This window comes from Podarcis melisellensis, assembly GCF_964234715.1.
Source record: "Podarcis melisellensis genome assembly, chromosome: 2".
NCBI lineage: Eukaryota > Metazoa > Chordata > Lepidosauria > Squamata > Lacertidae > Podarcis > Podarcis melisellensis.
The window spans coordinates 113,562,957-113,581,302 of NC_138529.1; the positions used below are offsets into that span (position 1 = coordinate 113,562,957).

The following is an 18,346-nucleotide window of genomic DNA, read 5'->3' on the forward strand; positions in this document are numbered from 1 at the left end:
ACCCCATGCTGTTGCGCAATAAACTTTGGTCTACAGCTATTTGCTCCAGTTGGTGGCTGGATTCCTTCCTTTATTCCGCAAGGGACATGCGGGCTCTTCCCAATGAGCTGGTTTGACTGAACAGCCTCACACCTAGATTTTTCCATAACACTTAGGAGACAGATGAGGTGATCAGGCACTCCCATTTCTTTAAGAACTTGCCATAGTTTGCTGTGGTCGACACAGTCAAAGGCTTTTATGTAGTCAGTGAAGCAGAAGTAGATGTTTTTATGGAACTCCCTAGCTTTCTCCATAATCCAGCGCATGTTTGTAATTTGGTCTCTGGTTCCTCTGCCCCTTCGAAATCCAGCTTGAACTTCTGGGAGTTCTAAGTCCACATACTGCTTAAGCCTGCCTTGTAGAACTTTAAGCATAACCTTGCTAGTGTGTGAAATGAGCGCAATTGTGCGGTAGTTGGAACATTCTTTGGCACTGCCCTTCTTTGGGATTGGGATGTAGACTGACCTTCGCCAATCCTTTGGCCACTGCTGAGTTTTCCAAAGTTGCTGGCATATTGAGTGTAGCACCTTAACAGCATCATCTTTTAAAATTTTGGTTCTCAAGGAAGAGGCAGCCCAGGAATACAAGGCAGGAATTAACCTTGAATCTTGCTAACAAAATCCTTTCATAGCTTTTTGTGAGGGTTTTGTGGCTGCTAATCTTAAAGCCAGGATGAGCACTAAGAATTGGGCATCATTTCCTCTGTTATTAAAAATAAAATACTTGTTCTGCTTCTAAAGAAACCCTTTAGAATGCATTCTTATTCTTTTTTCATAAAAAAATTCAAACAGCTGTGCAAAGGTGCTCCTGTGCAATGCAATGTCAGAATAACAAAATAATGAAACATCTCACAAGAGCCTTGTTTTTTTAAATATACAGCTAAAAAACCTTAAAACTCCAACAAGACTTACCAAATAGAAATCTAATAGCTGGCCCCCCAGGCACTAGGAGGCAACCTGATGTTCAAGGCTTCACCCCACCCCCAAACTCTGAGCTTTTGGTTTCTCTTTAGACACTCATCTGTGGTCGCCTGGAGCATTTGAGGGGAAAGAGAGAGAACACTGGGGCATACGAAGCAGACATAGAAAAAGAAAGTGACAACCTGCTTGTAAGTGTCATTGTTACTTGGAAGGGAACAAGTGCTATAAGTTTAATGTACATATAATGCGGTGCTTCAATGCATTGTAATAAAAATACTATAAAGTGAAGTTTCTCTTAGACTTAGGCAAGAGGTTCCACTCTGACAAAAGCCTCAGAGGAGGCTGGATCTTTCCTCATAACTCATCGCTGGAGGCATAAGCAGCAGAGCTCTCACGGAAATAAGCTTAAACTTGAGAAGCCAGTGTGTTCTTCATAGAATCATAGAGTTGGAAGAGACCACAAGGGCCATCGGGTCCAACCCTCTGCCAAGCAGGAAACTTGCTGGAGATGGCTAGGAGAAGCAACAGCAGCAGCAGTTGCAAATAAGTCATGCAATGTCAAAGAAGCTTAGGATCTCCCTCTGGGACCAGAAAGAGGAAAGCTTACTGAATTACATAAAGGACTGAACATTGTTTGCAACATGCTACTTTATCATGCTTATCTTATTGTTAGACTGTTTAAAACTGTTCTGCAGTAAGGCTTCAAAAGTTATTTTTGTGATGGAGAGAATTCATTTCCACACAAGGTCCAGATCAGGAATTCCACGGAACAACTTTAACAGCAAGTACTTGAAGGGTACTTCAACAAGTACTTCAACAAGTACTTGAAGGGACGTGGGTGGTGCTGTTTGCCTAGGGCTTGCCGATCAGAAGGTCGGCAGTTCAAATCCCCGCGATGGGGTGAGCTCCCGTTGCTCGGTCCCTGCTCCTGCCAACCTAGCAGTTCGAAAGAACATCAATGTGCAAGTAGATAAATAGGTACCGCTCTGGTGGGAAGGTAAACGGCGTTTCTGTGCGCTGCTCTGGTTCACCAGAAGTAGCTTAGTCATGCTGGCCACATGACCCGGAAGCTGTACGCTGGCTCCCTCGGCCAGTAAAGCGAGATGAGCACCGCAACCCAAGAGTTGTCTACAACTGGGTCTAATGGTCAGGGTTCCCTTCACCTTTACTTGAAGGACCAAACCAAGAATTACAACAATATCTTCCTCAAAATGGTTCAGCCTCCATCACCTTTACTGCAGTCACTGAAGGCAACCAACTATGCCCTGGGCCCCCCGATCTTTCTCACTGCCAATGAAAACTAATAAATGAAAAGGAAGAGAAGCAACCCATGTCACACTGACACAAACACCTATTGTGCTTTTGGTTATATTGGGTGTGGGGTGGGGAGTGGAGAAGTATGAAAGCCAAAAACACTCCCCTCCTCTGCTGAATGGATGCAGGAGACCAGAGGCAGTGAATGAAAAAGCAGGGAAAGAGAAACCCTCCAAGTGCCACAGTTTAGAATTAGAGAATGGAGTTATCCAACCCCCAGCCCTCTGAAGGCAATCCTGTATAGGAAAGTTTTTTAATGTTTAATGTTTTACTATGTTTTTTATATATGTTGGAAACTTCCCAGAGTGGCTGGGTCAACGTAATAAGATGTGTGGTGTATAAATAGGAAAATTATATTTATGGAATGGGATGTCCCTATTTTCATCAGAGAAATGTTGGAGGGTTTGGAAAGGTCGGTGGCTGGAGCTAAGTGATTGCATAATCCCAACCAGCAGAGCTGGGAACTGGACTGCCTCCTCCAGCTACAAATTCGGGCTGCAGGCATAGCTGTCAACCTTCCCTTTTTTTGCCGGAAATTCCCTTATTCCAGTGCCATTTCCCGCTGCTATCCCGGATTGTTAGTGTCAGGGGTTCAGGAGGAGAGACACAGGAGGGGGAGGAAATGGAGAGCGAGGGGGAGGAATCCGAGGGGAGCGTGGGCGGTGACAGTAGTCAGAGGGATTCCACGAGCCTCTCCAGCGAATCGGAGGACTCACAGAAGGGAGCGCCGATGGCCAGAGCAAGGGGGGTTCCAGGGGGGAAACCCCAGGAGGAAGGGGCCAGCGGGGAGTCCCTGAGCAGCAGTTGGAAATCAGGACCAGCTTCCCCACCAGAGCACAGTAGGGAGGGGGAGTCCCAGGAATCGGGACCAGTGTCCTCACCACCAGTGGGAGGAGAGGAGTCAGGTTTGGCAACGCCCACATCGGGAAGCGGGGAAACGGTCAGGAGGAAGGTTACCGGCTGGGCGCACGTGCCAAGTTCAAATGTACAGGCGAGCGGCACAGCAGGGAGCCCGGAAAGGGAGCCAGGTCCTAAAGCCCGCCGGAAGGAAGGGCAAGACTCAGGGGGGTCAGCGTCAGAGGAGTCCAGGAAGGAGGAAACCCCAGGAGGCAGAAGGACCCAGCGAAGGAAAGAACAGCGCAGGAGGTGGAGCCGGGCTAGGATCTTAAACTGGTGTGGGAGGAGTAGTGAGTCAGAGGGGACTTAGCCGGTCTAGAGTCAAGACGTAGGGCTGCGCGCCCTGGGCTTTGAAATGGAAACTAAACTTCAATAAAGACTTTTGTACATTACATCAACCGGGCGTTAGTCCTCTGTGAGCTGGGACCTAGAGGCAGTTCTGACAGTTAGATATCCCGTAGACTGTTCCCAGGACAGGAGACGCTGCTGATCCTTTATTTTCAAATCTGAAAGTTGACAGCTATGGCTGCAGGGAGGCATCGTCCCAGCTTTCTGAAAATATTTACTGATGAGGAAACCAGTGACTGCACATCGGATCACAAGGACACTTATTTGTGCAACATTCTGGATAGCATATAAGATGCCAGGTAGATTCCAATGATACAATAAATTTTGAGGGACAGCGCAAGGGGGCGCATCCAGCCTCGCAGCCTCCCAGGGCCCAACCCACAGCCAGCGAGCTCCGATGCCCAGAGAGGCAGGAAACGGGGCCAGCCAGGGGGACTCGAGAGCGGCTGCACTTTCCTGTCCCCCGCCGAGGAGAGCGGAGGAGCAGCGGCCCCTGGCCTGGCGAGTTTCCCCGGAGAGGAGCCGGATTCCGCTGCAGGGACGGAGCGAGGAGTCTGAGGTGCAGGAGGGGGAGGAGGGGGAGAGCACGTGCGCCTGGCAGGATCAGGCCCCGAGCCCAGCCAGAGGCTGCAGGGCGCCCCCCCCCCAACCGGGCAGGAAGGGGAAGGGGCGCAGCTGAGGGGCAGGGCATCTGCAGGAGGGCACAGGGGAAAACATCTCTGGCTCAGGCTGGCACGGACCCTGCCGGAGACCCTGGGGAGCTGCTCCCTTCAGTCCTGAGCTCAAGGGGCAGAATGAGGGGTCCAAGGCAGCTGCTGCTTCCCAATGGACGATGCATATAGTCGCTCACGGATCAGCGGCGTAGCTGGGGCTTTTGCCGCCCCTCTCCCTGCCCCTCAGCAGGGAGCCCAGCCCATTTCGAGAGGGAAGGGGAGGCCGGGGGGAGGGAGGAAGAGCAGTGCAGCACGGGGGGGGGGGCTCTTCCTGTGCAGCCCCCTGACACCCTTTGCAGACCACTTCTCCTGCCCGCCCTTCCTCTGCCAGTGCCATTGATAAATCTATCGCCGTCATTGGTGAATTGGTCTAATCGCCTTTGAAAGCTCTCTTTGCCACCAACATCGTCGCATCTTGTGGCAATGATGTCCATCAGATTCATTTACCAAGGAAATGGTTTCTTTTGCCTGCCCCAAATCAAGGTACACTGTGCCTACACATGGAGGCTCTGTTGTTCTGTCACGGCTAATAAAACAGCTAATAGATCTTTTCCCTGGAGAATGCATCTGATCTTTCCCCAAACTATCAAAGCTAGTGACCTCTTGTGTCTGCGTGTGAATAAGTGAGACAAGCTTAAACCTGTCTCATTATTGTTTTATTTCCACCTTCCTCAGTAATACAGCTGAGTTTTCAGATGAAGGCTGAGGGTTGAATGGGTGACAGTTTTGAGAATGCAGAGGAAAGGAGGATTCTTAAGAAGTGTGGCATATGGAAATGAATTAACGATAATAAAAACATTGAAGACAGTATTGTTAAAGACTGAGGAAGGCGAAATTGAAATTAGCTCTTCATGTTCAGATTATTACTCCTTTCATTTCTATACTGCTTCATATTTTTAAGAAAAAAATCTAATTAGTAATTAGAGAAAAATCTCATTGCAATTTGTGTCCATAGGATGTTGAGAACATTAACTCTGTAGATCCAGTTCTCTCCTGATAGTCTCAGATTTGATTGTTCTTTCCGATAGAGCAGGAGGAACGGAAGATTTATGGGCTTAAAGCTGCATTGATTCTGGAGGCCACATTCCAGTGAGCTTTGTGGCCAATGTATGCACATGCATGCGCACACAGAAAAGAGGTGCAGACCATAAAGCCACATGCACACACTCACCAGACATGCCATCTAGCATACATACAAGTCTTGCAAACACAATCAGCATGTTTAGACCTTCCAACCCCAGTGCTGGGGAGGGGAAAAATAAGAGCACAAGAAGACTCTGCTGAATTAGCAAGGAGATCTGTGGAAAAAAGACCCTTCAGATTGTTCTTTAGAAATCCTCTTTAAAGAGCAGCCAGAGGCATCATTTATTTCCAGAGCAGGGCTTTTACCCCATTTCAGCACTGTGCTGCTTTGTGGTGAAATTGGAGTTGAAAAGATCTCTCAAAGGGCCCCTTAGGCATCTTTCTCTCCAGGACAGACAGAGATCTTCATCCTATGATCAGATCAGGAGATGGAAACGGCAGGGACTAGCAGGACACACCCTGAGGCTTGGCAAGCCATATGCAGCCAGTGGACCGCAAGTTAGAATGTCTTCAGTCAAGAGAGTTTGTGACCATCAAATTTAAAATATTTTGGAGTGAGTTCTCAGATTTTGTTGCTCAATATTCCTTTTGTTAGTTTCTTAGGCTGTGCAGATCCCATACATTTAAAGGACGTGGCTTCGCCCAGAGAACCACAGGACCTGTAGTTTATTGCTGAAGTTCTCAACACCCCTAACAAACTGCAGCTCGCAAGATTTCTTGGGTGAAGCCATGTACTTTCAATGTTAGCTGAGTCTGTTGCAGCCTTATCCATATACAAAGATCTGTTGCTGCCTTTCCAACATGCTAGAAGTTGCAGCCAGGATCAGCATTCCCTGTCCACTGAACATGCTCAGTCCTCTCACTGGGTTCCCCCACCCCCAAATATTATTTGTACTTCCATAAACCTTGATGTTTTCCCCAGTCTTTGGATTACTTCCCCTCCTCCCTGGGTGGAGTCATTTGGGTGACATAATGATTGTTATTCACAGCCTGAACATCAGAAATAGAAAGAGTAATAATATATTTCAAAAACTGGCAAATGGTAAATAAATGTGCTTTTGTTTTTATTCTTGAGTTTTATTTTACTTTGCGTTTATTTCTTTCCCAGGAGGGTGACATAAAAATTGAAGAGCAGGGACCCAGGGAGAGGGAGAGACTGGAGTGCAAAGGAAAGAAACCTCCTGCGGGCCAAGTTGGGACCATCAGGGATCTTCTGCCTCCGGCAGATTTATGTCAGATTAAGCAGGAGCAAGAGGAGGAGCAGTCGCAGCAGCACTGGGATGCCCAGAGGCAGGATTTTCTGAAGACGATGCACCCCCCTCGTTCAGGGTGGGAAACCCCACAGGCTCCCTGTCCTCCCCACTCCGGGGATGGTGTCCTCTCCTTCAGGGGAGCTGCGGATGCCAGTCGGTGGCCCAGTGGGAGAGCAGGGGGGACAGACCAGACCCTGCTCCCAGACACTGAGGGGCTTCTGGGAAAGGTAAGTGCCCTCCTCTCACCTGGGTTTCCAGCACCTGGAGGTCACAGGTCCACTGCCTCTCGACATGGAGGTTCTGTTTAGCTATGGTGGTGAATATTCCTCCTCCCTGCACTTTCTCTCTAATCCACTTTAAAAAGGCTTGCTAGACCAACTTTTCTAAATGGGTAGCTGCACAAATTTACCAGCTATGGTCCTGCACTGGCAGCAAGGCTAGCAAACAGGGGAGCTGGGAACTGTTGGTTTCTGCTTTCTTCTCTGTGCAGCGAAGGGCTTGTCACAAGACAATGTTTACATTCCACAGGATGTACTGTTGGGTTTTCTCACGGGAAAGCAGACTGGATGTGACGTACACTGGTTTCCTGTTTTTCACTGTTCTTTGCAGTTTCAGTTTGTGATTCTCTCCGTGCTTTAGAGGAGAGATGACGCTTTCTCTGCTCCGGCAGAGGGAAAATGTTTTTCTGTAACTTACCAGCTTTGAACTGTAAATAAAGTAGTATAGAGCATGTTGGCTCATACTTCTCATCATTCCGCTGTGCACTGGACACTGCTTATCTCCAACATTTGGTTCCGGGCCCAGAAAACACAGTGTTTTGAGGATGGACTCCAGAAGTCGGGCTCCTGGCAGAGGAACAATGGAGCATCGGAACAGCGGCAGAGAGACGGAACGCACGGTATCTGCTCTGCGCGTCAAGATGATTGATGAAGGTATGTGCTACTGCTCCGGGCAGCCTGCCAGCTTCTAATTAATGGCTTTAAGGCTGGACTTTGAACTTTTAAAGCCGTTTTCCACGGCACAAGCGTAGTGGCTTGGATGGCTGGGAAAGTGTAAGTAACTTTGAATTTGCTTTTGGAATGCAGTTTGAAGCAGCTGCAAATAAGCAAAGCAAATAAACAGAAGAGCAGCACAGGCAAGGCAGAGGCTGTTTTGAAATTGCCTTTGGATTAAAGCAGCTTGATTTAAAGCAGCAGTGATGGCTAGCTGCAGAAGGCTGGATGAAGCAAGTGGGGAATTTGATACCACTGATCAGCCAAATGCTCAACTCACAGTAGCCTGTAATACTGCCATGATTCAGAATGAAGCAGATCGGCGGGGTGATAGCTGCATGGGAAATGGGGGGACTTCACAGATGTCATCCCATAGTGCAGTGGAACCACCAGATGGCGCCAAAGCTTTGAAGGCAGTGAAATGCTACTCGTGTGGACGTCTAGGCCATATGAAGAGGGAATGCAAATATCCCAGGGCCAAGACAGAGCAGCGCAGCGGAAGCTCATCGCGTGGAAAAGGCCAGAGCAAAGGCAAAGGTCCGGTGTCCAGGACAACGCAGCACAAGGCAATGGTCTCACGCTTCGCTCCAAAGGTTGCAGAGGTTGCAGAGGTTGCAGAGGTCCAGAAGACGTCTAGATCTTTCTTCGTTGTTGATTCGGCTGCAACGCATCACATGTGCAACGATAAGCGACTGTTCGTGTCTTTTACACCGCAGGAAGGTGCGATTCACCAGGCGGATGACCACACTATCCCCAGTAAAGGCTACGGAACTGTTGTTCTTCACAGTTTGGACTTATCGATACAGGATGTGCCGGATGCGAAACATAATCTGCTCAGCGTTGGACAGCTGATTGAGAAGAAGATTGACGTTTCCTTTAAAAACAATAGATGCATCATCACCAAGAAAAATGATTATCAATTGTATGCTGAATTTGTTGATCGTTTGTTTCTTTTGTATTATGATGATGTTGTGCAGGATGACACTTGTTGCATTGCAGGTTCTAACAAAAGTTTGCATGCAGAATGTATTCACGATTTTCATCGAAAATTTGGACATTTGCATTTTGAGGCAGTATCTAAAATGCCTGCCTTGGTTGAAGGTATGACTATTAAACCCTGCAGGTACCACATGAAGTGCAAGGCATGCGCAGCAAACAAGGTGAAAATGGCTGCGAAAGGTAAGGTGTCAAGTAGGCAAGCTACAGAACCATACCAAATTATTCATGCTGATTTGGTTGGACCACTAGCGCCCTCTTTGGGTGGAAATAGGTACTTCATGGTTCTCCTTGATGCATTTTCCAGGTATATTTTTGTGTACAATCTCAAGCAGAAATCAGAGGCTTTTCCTAGGTTCAAGGAATTCTGTGCTTGGTTGGGAAATGTGCATGGTAAGAAGATAAAGACTCTTTTCACAGACCGGGGGGGGAAATTCACTTCTCAACAGTTTGAAGCTTTTCTGGCTGAGAAAGGAATTCAACACGATTTGTCTAGTCCTCGCTCGCCATGGCAGAATGGACTTGCGGAACGGGCAAATCAGACATTGCTTCAAGGGTTAAAAACCTTGCTGCATGATGCAAATCTTCCAGAGAGTTATTGGGCCGAAGCTCTCTCATGTTTCACTTACAGTTATAATCGCAGGTTATCTTCAGCGATTGGTTGTACCCCCTATGAGAAGATGTTTGGCAAGAAGCCATACATCAAACACATGAAAATTTTTGGTTCTGACATGTGGGTTCACTCACCACAAAACTCCAAGTTAGACAAGCGTGGTTTGCATGGTATCTTTCTAGGTTATCAGAAAGGGTCTTACAGAATAATGATGAGTGACTCTAAGGAAATTAAGCTCACAAGAAGTGTTGAGTACAATGCCAAGTGGGGGGAGAATGTGGGAATTTTCCAATGTTATCCTGATGACAGTGATGAGACTGAGGATAGTCAAAAGCAACCGCAACAACCCACACCCACTGATGAAGGTTCTGATTCTGAGTCTGACACTGAATCAGATGATTCAGAGGATTTCAAGAGTGCAAAAGCCTCTATGCGACCCTCTGAAAGCTCTGATCAAGAATTGGAGGAACCATTGTTCACAATAGGTCGCTTTTCTCCTAAGAAGGAAGAGGAGAGTGTTGAAGACTTAAGGCTAATTCGTAGGTCACAGAGAGCCACAAAAGGCAGACCTCCAAAGAGATTTGCTGATGAGTTTGCCAAGATAGCAGTAACAGCTGTTAAAAGCTCCAAGAAGGTTTTTGAACCTTCAAGTTTCCAAGAAATCCAGGATTTGGATTCAAAGGAAGCTGAGCCATGGTTAAATGCCATGAAGGCTGAGCTTGATTCCTTGGAAAGAAACAAAACATGGGAACTAGTTCCAGTAGTTCCAGGAATGAAATTGCTTGGAAGCAAATGGGTCTTCAAAGCGAAGACTGATCAAAATGGCAAGATAGTCAGACACAAAGCCAGATTGGTAGCCAGAGGATTTGCACAGGTACCAGGTGAAGACTATCACGAGACCTACTCACCTACAGTGAGGTATGAGAGCATTAGGCTTATGCTCAAGCTAGCTGCAGAGGAAAATCTACACATTAGTCACCATGATGTGAATACAGCTTTTCTGTACGGATCTCTAGGTGAATCACTTTATATGCTTCCACCTGATGGCGTACAGGTAAAACAGGGATTTGTTTGTGCTCTGAAAAAGTCCCTTTATGGTCTCAAACAAAGTGCACGGTGTTGGCACACAAAACTCACTGAAGTATTGTTTTCTCTAGATTTTAAGCAAGGGAAATCTGATCCATGTGTATTTGTCAAAGAGGAGGGGCAAAAGAAACTGTATTGTTTGTTTTATGTTGATGATCTTTTATTCTTTTGGAAAGATGTCACAATGTACAATAACGCCCTAGCTCAACTGAAAGAGCACTTTGACATGAAAGATCTTGGTGAGGTAAACAACTACCTATCTCTGGAAATAGAGAGAGATCAAGATGGTAACATTCTAGTACACCAGTCACGGAAAATTGCTGATGTGTTAAGCAAACTAAACCTGATGGATGCTAACCCTGTAGACACACCGATGACAACAGGTTATCAGGTAGATGACACTGAAGAAGCATTTTCTGACACTACACTGTACAGAAGTGTGCTAGGCAAGCTAAACTTCATTGCCAGATGTTCAAGACCAGACATTGCTGTTAGCTGTAATTTGCTAAGCAGACAAGTCAACAATCCTACTGTTAAGGATTGGAAAGCTCTGAAACGCATAGCGCGGTATTTGAAAGGCACTATGCATTACAGACTGAGATTTAACAATCAGAAGTCTGGTGGTCTTGAGATATTTGCAGATGCAAGTTTTGGGAGTGACACTACAGACAGGAAAAGTACGTCTGGAGTTTGCTATAAGTACAATCAGGGTCTATTTGATTGGTCATGCAAGAAGCAAACAACAGTTAGCTTAAGTACTTGTGAAGCTGAACTGAATGCACTGTCTTATTCACTTAAAGATTGTGAATGGTTGTTACAATTGTGCAAAGACATGAAAATTCCTGTCAAATGTCCAATCCAGGTTTACCAGGACAACAAAGCATGTTTGGCTTTGCTGAATTCTGAAGGTTGTAAGCAAAGCACGAAGCACTTGCAATTGAAGGTGCAACATGCTAGGGAACGTATTCAGAAGGGACTCGTAACGGTGTCCTATATGCCAGGTAATGAAATTCCTGCTGATGTATTGTCCAAGATTGTATCAAGGGATCAACACTGTACCTATGTGCAGAAGTTGGGTTTGTACTGATATTGTACGAACACGCTGCCCAGAGATGTTCACAGAAAGGGGGAGGATGTTGGTTTCTGCTTTCTTCTCTGTGCAGCGAAGGGCTTGTCACAAGACAATGTTTACATTCCACAGGATGTACTGTTGGGTTTTCTCACGGGAAAGCAGACTGGATGTGACGTACACTGGTTTCCTGTTTTTCACTGTTCTTTGCAGTTTCAGTTTGTGATTCTCTCCGTGCTTTAGAGGAGAGATGACGCTTTCTCTGCTCCGGCAGAGGGAAAATGTTTTTCTGTAACTTACCAGCTTTGAACTGTAAATAAAGTAGTATAGAGCATGTTGGCTCATACTTCTCATCATTCCGCTGTGCACTGGACACTGCTTATCTCCAACTGCTGGTCCCATATCTCCCTGCATCTGCCTCCTGACCTAATTGTCCCAGCTTACCTCATGATTGGGCCGGCCCTGAGGGTGAACTGTGATGAAACCAGGCACTCTCTTATGAGCCATAACTAACAAACTTTCCATTTTGCCCAAACCAAGAAACTACGGCTGCCAGCTTTGGAAGAAGCTAGGATATTAAGCTAACTTCAAACTGTGTTTGGTCAAAACAGGAAACTCTGGTTGATCAGTGGCTTCATGGTTTGACTGTTCCCACTGATAGCAGTATAAATAGGAAGCCCTATTGCGTTTGAAGGGGTTGTTTGGACAGAGTCTGTGATCAGCATGCCTAGCAGGACAGACTTAAAAAGGTAAAGGGACCCCTGACCATTAGGTCCAGTCGTGACCGACTCTGGGGTTGCGGCACTCCTCTCGCTTTACTGGCAGAGGGCGCCGGCGTACACCTTCCGGGACATGTGGCCAGCATGACTAAACCGCTTCTTGCGAACCAGAGCAGCGCACGGAAATGCCGTTTACCTTCCTGCCAAAGCGGTACCTATTTATCTACTTGCACTTTGACGTGCTATCGTACTGCTAGGTTGGCAGGAGCAGGGACCGAGCAACAGGAGCTCACCCCATCGCAGGGATGCAAACCACCGATTATTATTACTTGCATCCTGCCTATCTGACTGGGTTGCCTCTGCCCATCTGGGTAGCTTCCAACAAAATAAAAAACATCAAAAATTTCCTTGTAAAAGGCTGCCTTCGGAAGTCTTCCATTTTGTAGAAATGGCCTTCGGTTTTAAAGATCTCTCTAAGGGCCCTTTCTCTTCAGGACAGACAGAGATCTTCATCCTATGATCAGATCAGGAGATGGAAACGGCAAGGATTAGCAGGACACACCCTGAGGCTTGGCAAGCCATATGCAGCCAATGGACTGCAAGTTAGAATATCTTCAGTAAAGAGAGTTTGTGACCATCAAATTTAAAATATTTTGGAGTGATTTCTTTGATTTTGTTGGTCAATATTCCTTTTGTCAGTTTCTTGGGCTGTGCAGATCCCATACATTTAAAGCACGTGGCTTCGCCCAGAGAACCACGGGACCTGTAGTTTATTGCTACAGTTCTCAACACCCCTAACAAACTGCAGCTCGCAGGATTTCTTGGGTGAAGCCATGTGCTTTAAGTGTTAGGTGGGTCTGTCACAGCCTTAATCATATACAAAGATCTGTTGCTGCCTTTCCAACATGCTAGAAGTTGCAGCCAGGATCAGCATTCCCTGTCCACCGAACATTCTCAGTCCTCTCACTGGGTTGTTTTTGGATTTCCTTCCACTGCCTTGGTTCCCCCACCCCCAAATATTATTTGTACTTCCATAAACCTTGATGTTTTCCCCAGTCTTTGGATAACTTCCCCTCGTCCCTGGGTGGAGTCATTTGGGTGACATAATGAGTGTCATTCACATCCTGAACATTAGAAATAGAAAGAGTAATAATATATTTCAAAAACTGGCAAATGGTTAAAAAATGTGCTTTTGTTTTTATTCTTGGGTTTTATTTTACTTTGTGTTAATTTCTTTTCCAGCAGGGTGGCATAAAAATGGAAGAGCAGAGACCCAGGAGACCCATTCAAAGGGAGAGACTGGAGTGCAAAGGAAATAAACCTCCTGCCGGCCAAGTTGGGACCATCAAGGATCTTGGGCCCAAAAAGGTCTGTGTGCACAAGCTCAAAAGGTTTTGTGGTTACCCTCTCCTTTCTGGGATAACTGCACCCTTTTACCTTTGCCTTTCTGCATGCCCTACAATCCAGGGATCGGTCACATGTTTTTATCCTGCACCCTACTGTGTACTGGTGCAACTTTTGGATATCTTCCCAAGAGCCATGTGACATTCTTTTGTGCCACAAGTGAGCACATGAATCATGAGTGGGAACGTTTGCACACTTCGCCTGTGCTCCCTCAGCGTCCCCCTCATCCTCCAGAGGTGTCTCCAGAACAAAGAGATTGTCCTGACATGCAACACTGACGAGTTGTCTCCCACCCCTGGAAATAGAACAGACATCATTTTCAAAGCAAACCTTGTACCCCTCCTGTAAGAGACAAGATACAGATAAAAGACAGTGTTTCATCTCAGGCACAACGTAGACCTCCAGCTCTGCCTGCAAGAAAGAAACAAAAACATTTGCCACGTTAGACAAAGGCCTCTGTGACCCATCAGCAAATACAACTGTTTCCCAGCTGAAACAGCTCTGCAGTTCCACATTTCGACACCAGGTGTCGCTGTTATCAGGTGATGGCTGGCTCCAGAGTCAATGACCCAGCGCATCATTCTGTCCTCTCTGGAGTTGTCCTTAAGTGTTGCCATGGAGGCAGTTAGGTGATAAGGACCGTCTTCACTCCCTGAGTCACGTCCTCCCTTCGCTTTTCCACGCTGGTCTCCTCTCCTGGACTGGCTGCCATGGGAAACGACCTTGGAGACATCCTGCCCGGCCTCTCTGGCTCTCTGCGGACAGGATCTACACAGATGGTTAACTGAACCACAGACAAAACATTGACGAGTGGGAAAAGCCTGAACTGTGCCTTCCGCTGGCCTGCCCCCCCCTCTGCAACCAGATGGGCTCCCTGTGCCAGCTCGGCCCTCTCTGATACGGCGTTCCTGTTCGTCACTCAAGCGTCCTGTCAATTACGCCAACGTAAGATCTGCGGGATTCATCGATTCCAAAGTTAGACACAAATTGTCATAACTTTTGTCCAAAGAGCTGAACAAAATATAAACTTTCAGTTCCTCAGAAAAGTTAACTTGCAACAGCCTCAACTGGTTGAAAACAGAGAGCATCTCAGTTACATGCTGTCTGATGCTGTCACCTGGATGCAGCTTCATCTCAAACAAACGTCTGGTAGTGTGGATCTTTGCCCTAGCTGTGGTCCTGTGGTGCACTCTTTCTAGTGCCTGGTAGGCCTCATGAGCAGTCTCCAGCCCCTCTACCAAAGGTAGCTGCGAACCCTCCAAAATGAGCACGATAGCTCCCAGGGCTTTGTGATTTTTTCTCTGCGAAGCATGGGCAGTTGCAATATCTGCTGCTGAGGCACCAGCCGCCGCTTGCTGTGGAGGCCCTTGGACCGCCTCCCACAGACCCTTGGCTACCAGCCATGCCTTCAGCTTCCTACTCCACTCCTCCCAATTCTTTCTGTTCAGTTTTTCGAACGGGACGGCGTACGATTCATGGCTGTCTGCCATCTTCTCCCCCGGGGCTGAGCGTACTCACGTAACAGCAGCAGCTCCTCCGGCACCCAGTCCTCGGAGATCCGATCCTCCCAGTGAGCTTCACTGCCTCAAACGTTTGGCAGGACTCCAGCTGACTTCAGCTTCCCCTCAGCTGGCTTTCACACACACCTGCACGACTTGGCAACAGTTTCAAACGCTTGGCTGACCTCCATAACCTGTGGCTTTTGGATGGAGTCCGGCATGCTTCGCTGCGCCCCACTGGACTCCCATGGATAGCTCTCCGTCAGCTTCCTGTAGCAGAGTCGTCGCAGCGGTAGAAAACTGTTGGAATGTGTCTGTAATAAATCAGGCTGCACGCAAGCTTTCTTGCTTATCTCCAACAGTCTTTAATCGTGTAGAAAAACATCATAAATCAGCCCGGCGAAAGAGCGCACATCTTGCTGCCTCGCCGCAAAAGCGAAAGAAAAAAACACACAGAGAAACACTCCCCTCTGTGTACATAGCCACGCCTCAGAATGTGAGACGTCACTCAGAACTGTTTAACCCTGTAAGTTCTGATTCTCTTCACAAATAACGCTTCTTAATACTAGTTTCTGGAAAGCACCGGAAGGCAGAGAAGACTCTTGTGCTCCAGTCCTGCTTGCCGGTTTCCCACAGGCATCTGGTTGGCCTCTGTGAGAAGAGGATGCTGGACTAGGTGGGCCTTTGCCTGATCCAGCAGGCTCTTCTTAGGTTCCAATATATTGCAATATTTTTACAGTTAAATGTAGCACTTAAGTTTTACTTATTTCACAAAGGAGACACTGTTACTCGAGCCTGAGATCATTCACTTGAGAAATAAAAATGTGTCTAATAAACCAGTTCCAGCATAGATCTGTATTATAAAATGATGCTGCCTTATTAAGTTTGAATAGAGTGATCATGTTTTGCTCTTGCCACTGTCTCATCAGCTTTCGTAAAATTTGGAACCTAGAGAGGATAGTGGAGAATGAAGGTGTTAAAACGAGAGAAGGTGCAGATTGGGATTGACATGTGTTCAGCTCCCTTTTTGTCTTTCTTGAAAGTCTAACAGGATTCTCTTTCCTCCCAGACTCCCAAACAGGTGAGAAAGATGAAAGTCAGAATTCTATGAAGCCACATGAGAATTTTGTTGGAATTCTCTGCCCGTCTTGAGGTATGTGCCTATCTGTTCGGGCACCGGCTGAATTCCTTAGACCTCCCTCCGGCGACTCCCGGCAGGATAAAACATACGCGAGGTCCGTTCCGGCGATTTTCCTCAGGCTGTGAGGAAAACACACCAACTGCTCCTCTCTCCCCTTTGGTGTCCCCAGGGAGGGGAAAGAAGCAGACAGAAATCTATTTACATCTTTTATTCCTGTCTTTTACTTCAGTACAGAGAAAACATGTCTGCACTCATCAGCAGTTAGAATAAACTCATCGCATGTACCTCCAGCACAGGTCATATGACAAACCCACTGAGCTAACATCCGGTGCTCAGTACAGAATGGACTGCCCCTTTGCTCCCATGGCAACAGTCACAAACTTCCTGTTTGGCTTTCCAGCCACAAGCAGCAGTCTTGGCTGCTATAGCCTTTGCTTGCTGCCGCATTGCTGCTTTAGAATAACATACTCCCCCTAAAGTATCAATGCGTGCTGTGAGCAAAGCGTCATCCAGAGAAGAAAACAAACAGTTGTTATACTTATAACATTCCCCTGTTGTTTCAGTTCCACCCTTGGAACTACCCGCCACTGGTTTTACCAATGTACCTCTCTGGTTGTGTGACTTCCAAGGAATGAGTGCTTCTGCATTACCTTGGTTAGCAACTCTCTGTTGTGCCTTTGTCTCTGACTCAGACACAGCTTCAATTTGACCTTGGTCGTTTACAACAGCAACAGCTAAGTTAGCAAACTCTTGTGAATACCTCTTGGGTGGTACACCCTTCGTTGCTCTCTCAGACCTACGTAAGAGGTGCTGCTCTTCTTTGCTTTCTGGTTCAGCCTTTGAACTCTCTGGAGAACCAGTACTAAGCTTAATCAGTGGTTCATCCTCCTCTTCTGAGGATCTAGACATTTTGTGAGATTTCCTCTCAATGACTGTGACAACTGAGCTGTCTGAGCTATCGCTGTCATCATCATCATCATCAGAATCATCATCACCCGTGGGAAATGTGTGAACAATCACTCTCTCCTGTTCAGGAGCACTCTCTAGAAATTTTGTGAGAATCACCTGACCAGATTCAGACAAAATTACTCTGTAGAGACCCTTTTCATAACCCACAAAAATGCCTCTGGCATTCTTTACTCCACCTGGAGCTTCTGTTCTCACATGAGACCCAAAAACCTTGAAATGGGCAACAGAAGGTTTTCTGTGGAACAGTTTCTCAAAAGGAGAACATCCCAACTCTTTTGAAAGCTTTCTCAACCACGTGTAACAATATGACATTAGCGACTCAGCCCAGTACTCATGTGGCAAATGTGAACTTAGCAATTGCGCATGCATTCCCTTTTGCAATTCTTTGTTCACCCTACTACAGACACATTTGTTCCAAGCTTCTTCGGAACTAGCAGTTTTGTGTCTAATCCCTTTCTTCTTCAGGAACCTCTGGAACTCCTGTAAAAGAAAAATTGGCTTCTCATCTGTGCAAAGACAATCTATGTCAGCATCATGCATGTTTTTAACCTTGTCACAAAACTCTTTAAACCTTTCTAAGGCTTCTTTCGGTCTCTCCAAAAGATAAATCCAGACAAAACCTGTGAAAGAATCAACACATATTAGGTAATACTTTGCATTGCCTCTAGAAGGCGCTAGAGGACCAATCACATCAGCATACACCCGCTGAAATGCCTTGTCGACCCTCGAGGTGACCTCCTTGGTGTTTTTCTCAGCTACACCTGCAAAAGAGATCATGTTAGAATCACAAGAATTACATTCCATGTAATCACTTTGATCAAAAGTCAACAAATACAGTCCATCTTTCTCTTTGGCAGAAAGATACAACTCTCCATCTTTGTAGATCTCGCAGTTCTGATCATCATAGGACAGTTTTAGTCCCTTCTTGGCAATCTGCGAAACGCTGAGCAGATTAAACTTCAACTCTGGAACCAAATAAACATTGCTTATAGTCAAGTTCAGACTTTTAAGATACACAGTCCCAATTCCGGTCGCTTCCAGCTTTTGACCGTTGGCTAGTTGCACCGCGAAGCTTTGCTTCTTAAACGTAGAAAATAGTCCTCTGTGTCGACACATATGCTGCGTGCATCCGGTGTCTAGGATAAAGAAGTTTCCCACCTCTGGTGTGGCTTTTAGCGACATCAAAGCCTTTGCAGTCTTTGCCTTTGGCTTGGTGTGACCTTTGTCTGACGCCTCAGACTTTGTGGAGCTCGCCTTAGCTCCTCTGTTCTTACGTGGCTTCTTGCAGTAC

General features: G+C 46.7%; 1 protein-coding gene across 1 annotated transcript in view; it reads left to right on the forward strand.

Annotated features, from left to right (window-relative positions):
• Positions 1–11,719: 11,719 nt before the first annotated feature.
• The window catches only part of LOC309364594 (uncharacterized protein), a 60,736-nt gene continuing 54,109 nt past the window's right edge, over positions 11,720–18,346 (forward strand). The window contains exon 1 of the mRNA XM_081902235.1: positions 11,720–11,924. The gene's annotated coding sequence lies outside the window, so the exon portion shown is untranslated. The remainder of the gene's footprint in view (positions 11,925–18,346) is intronic.